Genomic DNA, 8,973 nt, shown 5'->3' on the forward strand with positions numbered 1-8,973 from the left:
TCTCACAATACTTTTTTAATGCCAAGTATTTTATACAGATTCAAAGTTATTGAAATGAATGAAGATTCAACTATGAACTCATAGCACAGTGTGAAGGTCATAAGGCTTACTGTAGTTGGAGAGCAAAATCACAGCCCAAAATCTGATTCTGAGAAACAAAATTAAAAAAAAAAAAATCAAAATCAGAAAACCAAAAATGTTTGTATTTTCAGTCCAAATATATTTTCTCTGTAAAAGCAATGACATTGATAGAAAGGTGAGGGACCTAAAATAGGGACACTTCTGTGGATGCAATGGAGAGACTTGACCATCAGATCTCTTAGGGATGAAGATCTGAGTTTTCTTACAAGGCAAGCAACAGAGGCTGGCAACTGACTTTAAGATGAGGAATATCTCTAATAAGTGGCAAAGAAAGCAGATATTCAATATCAGTTGCATTCTTGGGACCAAAAGAGGATCATTTTCTGTAGCATATTCTACTAAATTCTCCTAATATATATTTTCAGAGTATATCACCATCAATCATTTTGTAAGTAATATAGAACAAGTTTAGTGTGGTCTGTGAATGTATCTGGATGGTTGAAGATTCTATCAGTGGCCCACCTATATGGACGGGACACATCAGTTTAATCTCCCATTGCCAGCAACCATGTCTTTGCATCTTTGTCAGGGGGAGTATCAGCAGGGTTCAACCAGAGAAGTATTTATCTACATTTCTATATATGTTTATGTGTATGAACTTAGCATTGACTTGTCTTACACAATTGAAGCAGTTGCTGAAGCAAAGATGAAATACACAGAGAAAGCAGATATAGAAAGAAAGGACATGGCAAGCTGTAACACATGAGAAAGAGTCAAAGTACTTGTCCACAGACAGAATTTTTTTACTTTCAGGGTGGCTTCAGGCCCACATGTAAAGCTTTCCAACAGTTTGAATCAGGATCAGCCTGATTATCCAGGATAATCTTTACTTAAAGTCAACTAAGAGTCAGTTGAATTTCTTCTGCAAAATCTCTTAAGATCAGCATCTCCATTAGCATTTGACTAAATCACTGGGGACTGCAGTCTAGTCAAATTGAGACATCATAAAGTCTCTTAACACAGGGTTCTCTCTAATGGAAAAAAGATAATCTTCCCACATGTAGGTCATACTGATGGAGCCAGGGGAAACTCTCCCCTCCCAAATAACCCACAGCCAGAAATGAGTATGTGTTGAGAATAAAGTTATCAGAAAAACAGAAAAATGTACAGACTAAGCAGGATGTTTACCTCAAATGTCATATTTGCATATTTACATGGAAAACTCAGCTAATTAAGTGTTGTCATATTTGTTTATTTATGTATTTTTACTTATGAAACATTACATTAGACCTGAGAATAGAACGAGGAGTGAAAAGGGATGGGTAATTTGATGTAGCAGTTGTATAAATTGTTTTAATTTTCTACTAATAAAACATTCCTTTAAGAAATGTTGCAAATAACTGATATTATTTTTTCTCTTTTAACATGTAATTTTAATTTGTAAAAAGAATTTAATGTCAAAAGTTTAATTGTACTTTTACTGAAAGCATCTTAAAGTTACTGAGGATTTCATTGCACTGTAATGACATTTTTGTTTCTTTAAATTTGAAATCCAGTCTACCTTTTCTGAAAATTGCTCATACCCTCAATCTGTTACTTTGGTAAATTATAATTTACCAAATTGTAGATTATAGAAAATTTCAAGCCAGATTATTAATTATACTCTCATTAGTCTGTGTGCTAAAGTAACAGTGAGCCAGTGTGACTGCAGGTTGGGATATTGAAAAGGAACGTGTTCAAGATTATTTTCTGTAAAATGTAGCAATTTCCCTATATTTACCTCAGGAAATTATGGGTTGCTTAATGGGTTGCTTCAGAGTAGGAAATGAAATTTATCTCTTTCAGCAATTTAATTTGTTGAATAGATTAGTATTTTTCATGATATTATGTTTAGGGGAAAAAGGCATATAAGAAAATTACAGAAAAAATACCAGAAGCCACTATTATAGATTCTTAGACTTTTAAAAGCTACCTGACAGCCTTAGGAACCTGATGGAATTGTTCACATATCTATGTATTTTTATAAGAACAACATCTGTTTTGTGAAAATAATAACCTACATTTGAAAGTAATTCAATAGAAACTGTGTCTGAGAGTCTTAAGGACAAGTGTGAAATTATTTTATCTTCATTTTCTGAGGGTGCTGGAGAGCTGATAGAGACAGGACAGAGAATACCTGCTGGAGGAGAAACTCATGGGACCGTTGTCAAATCTATTGTGCTCAGAAATCACTGTGACACAAAAGAAAGAGAGCTTCTAATCACATCACATTCAAAATGCTGTTCAAATTGAGAAACTAAATAATTTAGAACTAAGTAGCTTTGCAGGCTACTTTAGATTTTTTTAGTTAACAGATTATTCTTTCAAATCATGTATTTCTCTCCAGGTGTCTAAAGTGGAATTCCACCTGGACTTTGTTTCCATATGTCAAGCCACGTCTAACTAAATAAGCAAAACATCAATGTATTAATTCCAATAAAATATGTAGATTTTTATACCAAGGATAAGAAAGAAGTGCTCTTTTAAAAGTACATTGATAGTGGTTTTGATTTTGTCTTTATGGCTATACTTTCAGTGTCTTAAAAAATACAGTGCCTAAAGAGACCACCCACAGAGTGGGAGAAAATACTTGCCAGCTTTACATCAGACAAAGGACTGATAATCAGAATATACAGGGAACTTAAGAAACTAAACTCTCTCCAAATCAATGAACCTATAAAGAAGTGGGCAGCTGAACTAAACAGAACTTTCTCAAAAGAAGAAATTCAAATAGCCAAAAAATACATGAAAAAAATGCTCACCATCTCTAGCCATAAAGGAAATGCAGATCAAAACCTCACTAAGATTCCACATCACCCCACCCCTATTAAAATAGGAATCATCAAAAACACCACCAACAACAGAGGTTGGCGAGGATGTGGGGAAAAAGGAACACTCATACACTGCTGATGGGAATGCAAGCTAGTGCAACCACTCTGGAAAAAAATTTGGAGGCTTCTTAAAAATCTAAACATAGATCTGCCATATGATCTAGCAATCTCACTCCTGGGGATGTACACAAAGGAACGTGACACAGTTACTTGAGAGGCACCTGAACATCCATGTTTATTGCAGCGTTATTCACAAAAGCCAAAGTTATGGAAACAACCAAGATGCCCCACTATTGACAAATGCATTAAGAAAATGGGGTATTTATACACTGGAATTTTACTCAGCCATGAGAAGAATGAAATCTTATCATTCGCAAGTAAATGGATGGATCTGGAGAACATCATCCTGAGCGAGATTAGCCAGGCTCAAAAGACCAAAAATCGCATGTCTTCCTCATATGCAGACTTTAGATGTAGAGCAAATAAAGCATGTTATTGGACTTAGGTCACATGACAAAGGGGAGAGCACATACAGGAGGTACGGGGATAGGTAGAAAACCCAAAACATGAAAGTGTTTGATGTCCCCACTGCAGAGGAACTAATACAGAAACCTTAAAGTGACAGAGGTCAATATGAGAAGGGGATCAGGAACCAGTGAAAAGATCAGGTAGAGATGAATCAACTTGGGTTGTAACACATTTGTACATGGAAGCAATGCTAGGAATCTCTCTTTATAGCTATCATTAACCCAACTAGCAAAAAACGTTTTGTCTATCTTACTAATGCTTATGTCTTCTCTTCAACAAAATTAGAGATAAGGGCAGAACAGGTTCTGACTGGAAGTGAGGGGGGGAAGGGGGTACAAAGTGGAGCAGGGGGGAGAAATGACCCAAACAATGTATGCTCATGTGAATAAATGAATAAAAAAATTAAAAATACAATGCTTTACTAGGTAGTTGATGTTTTCAGTGAAGTATATGAATGATTTAAACATGGTTGAGCATGCCTATAATCTCAACTACATGGGAAGCACATTTAGGAGAATTGCAGTCTGAGGCTAGCCCTGGGGAAAAAACATGATACAGCATCTGAAAAATAATCAAAGCAAAAAACGGCTTGGGTGTGGCTAAAGTGGTAGAGCACCAGCTTAGCAAGCATGAGGGACAAACTCCAGTACTGTCGATAAATAAATAAATAAATAAATAAATTCTTGATAATGCAGCCATATTTCAACACATGCTTCAGGTGTATGTATACTTTTATAAGTTAAACCATTACTACTTTGTTCTATTGATTAGATGTCTTTTGTCACTTAAATGTTTGAAATTAGAAGTCCATATGCTATTAGAAGAAACCTAAAGAGTGAAAGATTGTAACTGATTCTTGTTTTGTTGTTACTGGATTTGTTGTGAACCAAATATCTTTAAGGAAAAATAGGTCAATGTAAAAGATTGTAATGTAGTTTAAAACGACTAATCATACACTTAGAAATCACTTCGGGAGTACCGTAGATATGAATACAAAGTATCTCAGATCAATGACAGTAAGAAATATGCCTAATATTTTTTCTCCACTTTTTTCTCCATGCAGTGAAATTTGGCACCATCGAAATGAAGACCTAGTGATGAAAGAATCCTGAATTTAGAGCTGTGGTATAAAAATTATTTTGAGCTGAAGATATTTCAAAATAAACAAATGCAAAAAGGAGAATCTGTCCTCTCTTCCCCTGTCCAAACATCTGCCTAAAAGCAGAGTCTTTCAAAAAAAAAAAATACAATGACCTTAAATTCTGTTCCTAGAGAGAATTCCCGTACGAGGACTGAAGAAACTGACCTGCGTCAATGGAGAGAAGCAGTTGACAATGGAGAGAAGTAAAACAGTCAGAACACTGTCCGCTTGCCCCATGTGCTTTCCTAAAGATCCATTTTCTGCCTTAAAATCATTTGTTGTCAGAAAAATAAGAGCTCCTTCTACCTTTCTCCTTCCTCTATGAAGATGTTACATGCATTCAAAATGTTAGCCACTTCTTTGGGCCACTTCCTTTGTCATCTCTCACAAGCATGTATTAATAAACTTTTCCTTTGTTCTATTAACCGATTTCTTGTTAGTCTATTTTTACGTTTTTTAGATTTATTTTATTTTTGAATTAGCATACATTAATAATACCAAAAAAGTTTATTGTGGTAATTCCACAGATATGTACAGTGTACTTTGAAAAAATTCACCCCCTCCATTATGTTCCCATTTCCTCACACTCCCTTTTCAAATGTTGTTTGATGGGATTCCTTATGCTGCCTTCATATATATATATGTGTGTGTGTGTATATATAAGTGTGTATTTATAGATATATGTGTGTGTGTAACATTTTTCTATCCTCTTCATCCCTAAGTATCCTTTTTTCCCCCTTCCCCCTGCTATTCCCACTATGGCCCATCATCATCATCATTATCATCATCATTTTAGGCCTAGGTTCCACAAATGAGTGAGAGCACTTGTGATATTTGGTCCTTTGAGCCTGGTTTATATTGGTCAACATGATGATCTCTAGATGTGATCTTTTATCTATCTATCTGTCTATCTATCTATCTATCTATCTATCTATCTATCTATTTGTCTATCTATCTATCTACCTACCTATCTAATCACATTTCCTTTACCCATTCATCAGTTGTTAACTTAGTTGGAAGGCTTGGGTCACATAAATTAAGTGAGTAGAGGCATAGATTTTCCTCTCTGATGACAATAAAATAATTAAAATCCCAGGTCCTATACAAAACTCCACCTTCTGTTTCTTTACCTTTTATTTCCATTTAAAGGTCTGTGTGGTTCCCCAGTTTAAAAGGCTTAGTCTGAGGGGTTTTATTTCTTCTTATAGTGTTTGCTTCCTCATCATACTAATATCTATCATAATAGTAGTATCAAGTATTATGAATTTGACTTTTTTTCTTTACAAAACTAGTAAAAACTTGCTTTTTATTTACATCATCTGCAGAGAAAATCCTCCAGACTTTGCAGAGGTGCTGTGTTTCCATGATTGCTTAGGCAGCCACATTGGTAGCTGAGCAAATGATGAGAATGGAGGACAATGTCAATGAAGTTCACATACGTACTCGGTAAGATATGTCCTCATGTTACCATAGATGTGAATAGCTTGCAAACGTTTTATGGACACTTGAATTTGTATTTACAATTTGTGTGTACAGACTCAGGATGATATATTCACTATTAGGATCAGAGATGAAGCAAATATTTTCTAAATTATGTCAGATATTCCTGATTAGACTCAATATATAAAACAGTATTTTATTCTGTTTTACATTAGTAATGACCATGTGTTCTCCATGAATATATTTATACTTTAACACATCACATGACAGATATACTTCATTTTTGTCTTATAAATCTGAATTGTAAAGATAATGTTTTCCCTTCTGACTGATTAATCTACACTTGCAGTGGATCAGCTGGGATCACTGCCACCTCATTGATGCTACAACACAGGGTACTGTGGCATACACTTAGCTCAAATTCTCCTCGCAAATTAATGTCCTATTTATTCTGACTAAAGAAAAATAGGTCTCATTGTTAATATGGTTATACTAATTGCTTAAAGAAATCTTATATGTTGCTACTGTTTTTTCATTGTGGCTAGTTATAAAATTAACCAAACATTCTATTCAAGGGAGAAAAAAATATTTTTAAAGAATTGTCAAGGGGATTCCAAGATGGCAGCTAGAGGGAGGAAGCAGAAAGCAAGCCTCCTATAGTGAAATCTTGGAGAGATGCCGGAGACACACTTTGCAGGCATAATCACTGAGAAAAGGCATAACTTTGACCCCTTCACACCTCCAGCTGGAGCAGAGAATCTCCACTTCACTTTAAATGGAGAAACAAGGAGGGACCTCGGGCCGCCAGTCACCGGCGCCCAGATGGCTTGGGAAGATGCAGACCAGGTGAGCTTTGAGGTACTGCAGTACTCCCACAGACAAGCCTGGGCCAGAGCAGCATAGTACTCTGGACAGACTGACCTCCACCTGGGGAAAAAAGAGAAACTGAGTAATAAGCAATAAGAGCAATAAAGACACGCTGGAAAGAGGGTGGGGTGTCCTGAGTGCTGAAGATTGGGGGAAGGGAACCCTTCCCAGGACTGTAAATAAACTGTAAATAAACAAGCCGGGCAGGCCAGAGAATCTCTGGCGGGAGTGCGGGTAGGGCATGCACCCAGCAACCAGGAGCGGGGAAGCTGGTGAGAGTGGCGAAGGGAGGAAAACTCCACAGGAGAGGAGGGAAGACCCACTTCCCATGTGAACTGTAAATAAACATGGCAGCTGGCAGGAGCAGCAGCACCGCCCAGTAAGCAGGAGCAGGAAAGCTTGTGAAAGTGAAGGTGGGAGGAGAACTGCACAGGAGAGGGGGGAAGACCCACCTCCCACATGGACTGTAAATAAACACGCAGGCCTGACAACGGGGGTGCAGTGTCACCTTTCCCAGTGCTTGGAAAGGGGAAAGCCTGTAGCAGAGGCTCCCACACAAGAGAAATCTGAGCAAACAAAGCCTGCAGGGCCAGGTGAGTGCTAAGCTCACCCCAAAGATCTGCATAAATAATGCCTCCAGCAGCAGCAGGCTGACAGCAGCGGGCAGGCAAGCCACAGCTGCACATACCATTCTCAGAACTGTCTCCAGACTCTTTTTTTTCTTTTTCTCCCTACCTTTGTTGAGAGAACAACAGAATTACACCTGCAAGTGGAAAAACTTACTGAAACTGTATTGCATTTGAACTTGGGACACTAGGTGGATTTTGTGTGTGTGTGTGTGTGTGTGTGTGTGTGTGTGTGTAGTTTTGTTCTACTTTATGCATCCCCTTTGATGAGACAACTACAGAACAACATCTGAGGCACCATCTCCAGGATTGGAGACTGAGATGGACACACAAATTATTAAGATGGAAACTTCATTGCATTTGAACTTGGAGGGTTTTTTGTTTTGTTTTATTTTTTTAATTTTCTATTCTCCATTTTATTTTAATTCATTTTTAATATATAGATATTTCTTTCATTTACTTATTTTTTATTTTTATTCCTATCTTAATTTTTTTTTATTTTTGATTTTCAATCCTATCTCTGTCCCTCTAATGTCTGTTCAGCTTACTGTCAATTAGTACACTAACACTCCCTGTTTATACCTTTGAAAATTTCTTGTCTGAAACCTTGTTATTCTTTCTCCCTCTTGTGTGTGTATTTGTTTTCCCCATTTCTTTATCTTCTTGCTTTCCTTCTCAGCTCACCCTTCCATTCTAAATATTACCATTGTTATTATCACAAGATAGAAAATACTTAATTGCACACAGTACAGGGACAGTAACAATACCAAAGACAATGACGGGAAGACAGAAAAAACAGGGAAACCAGTTTCCCCACAGCAAAAAATTAATACAGGAACCAGAGGGGAATGAAGAAAACAGAAACTCAGATCCAGACTCCAACAAAATGGAGATAAACTATGCCAAAGGACCCAATGAAGCCCACAAGAATAATTTAAAAGAAGACATACTACAAGTACTCAATGAGAATTTTATAGCGATGATACTGGATAGGGTCAACCAAAATGTACAGGAGAAAATCAAGAAATTCCAAGACAACAAAAATAGAGAATTTGAAAAAGCAAAAGAAGAAATAAAGGAAACCATAGAAGCACTGTATAAACACCAAAGTGAAAGAGAGAACATGATGAATAAATGGATAAATGAACTCAGGACAAAAATAGACAACATTAAAGAGGAAAACAGCCAGGATATGGAAAACCTCAGAAAAAAGAACGAAACAGAACTGCAAAACAAAATGGAAGGCCAATCCAGCAGAATAGAACAAACAAAAGACAGAATCTAAGAACTTGAAGATGAAATGGTAATTAAAGGAAAAACTGAAGAGCTATTAATTAAAAACTCAAGACCTGTGAAAAGAAAATGCAAGAACTCACTGACTCCATCAAAAGACCAAAATTGAGAATCATGGGCATCGAAG

At 36.6% G+C, this 8,973-nt stretch overlaps 1 protein-coding gene across 1 annotated transcript in view; it reads left to right on the forward strand.

Annotated features, from left to right (window-relative positions):
- Znf804a (zinc finger protein 804A) overlaps positions 1-5,004 on the forward strand; it is a 395,234-nt gene extending 390,230 nt beyond the window's left edge. The window contains exon 6 of the mRNA XM_074071238.1: positions 4,543-5,004. The gene's annotated coding sequence lies outside the window, so the exon portion shown is untranslated. The remainder of the gene's footprint in view (positions 1-4,542) is intronic.
- Positions 5,005-8,973: the final 3,969 nt, after the last annotated feature.

The sequence above is a fragment of the Castor canadensis genome, chromosome 4 (assembly GCF_047511655.1).
Source record: "Castor canadensis chromosome 4, mCasCan1.hap1v2, whole genome shotgun sequence".
NCBI lineage: Eukaryota > Metazoa > Chordata > Mammalia > Rodentia > Castoridae > Castor > Castor canadensis.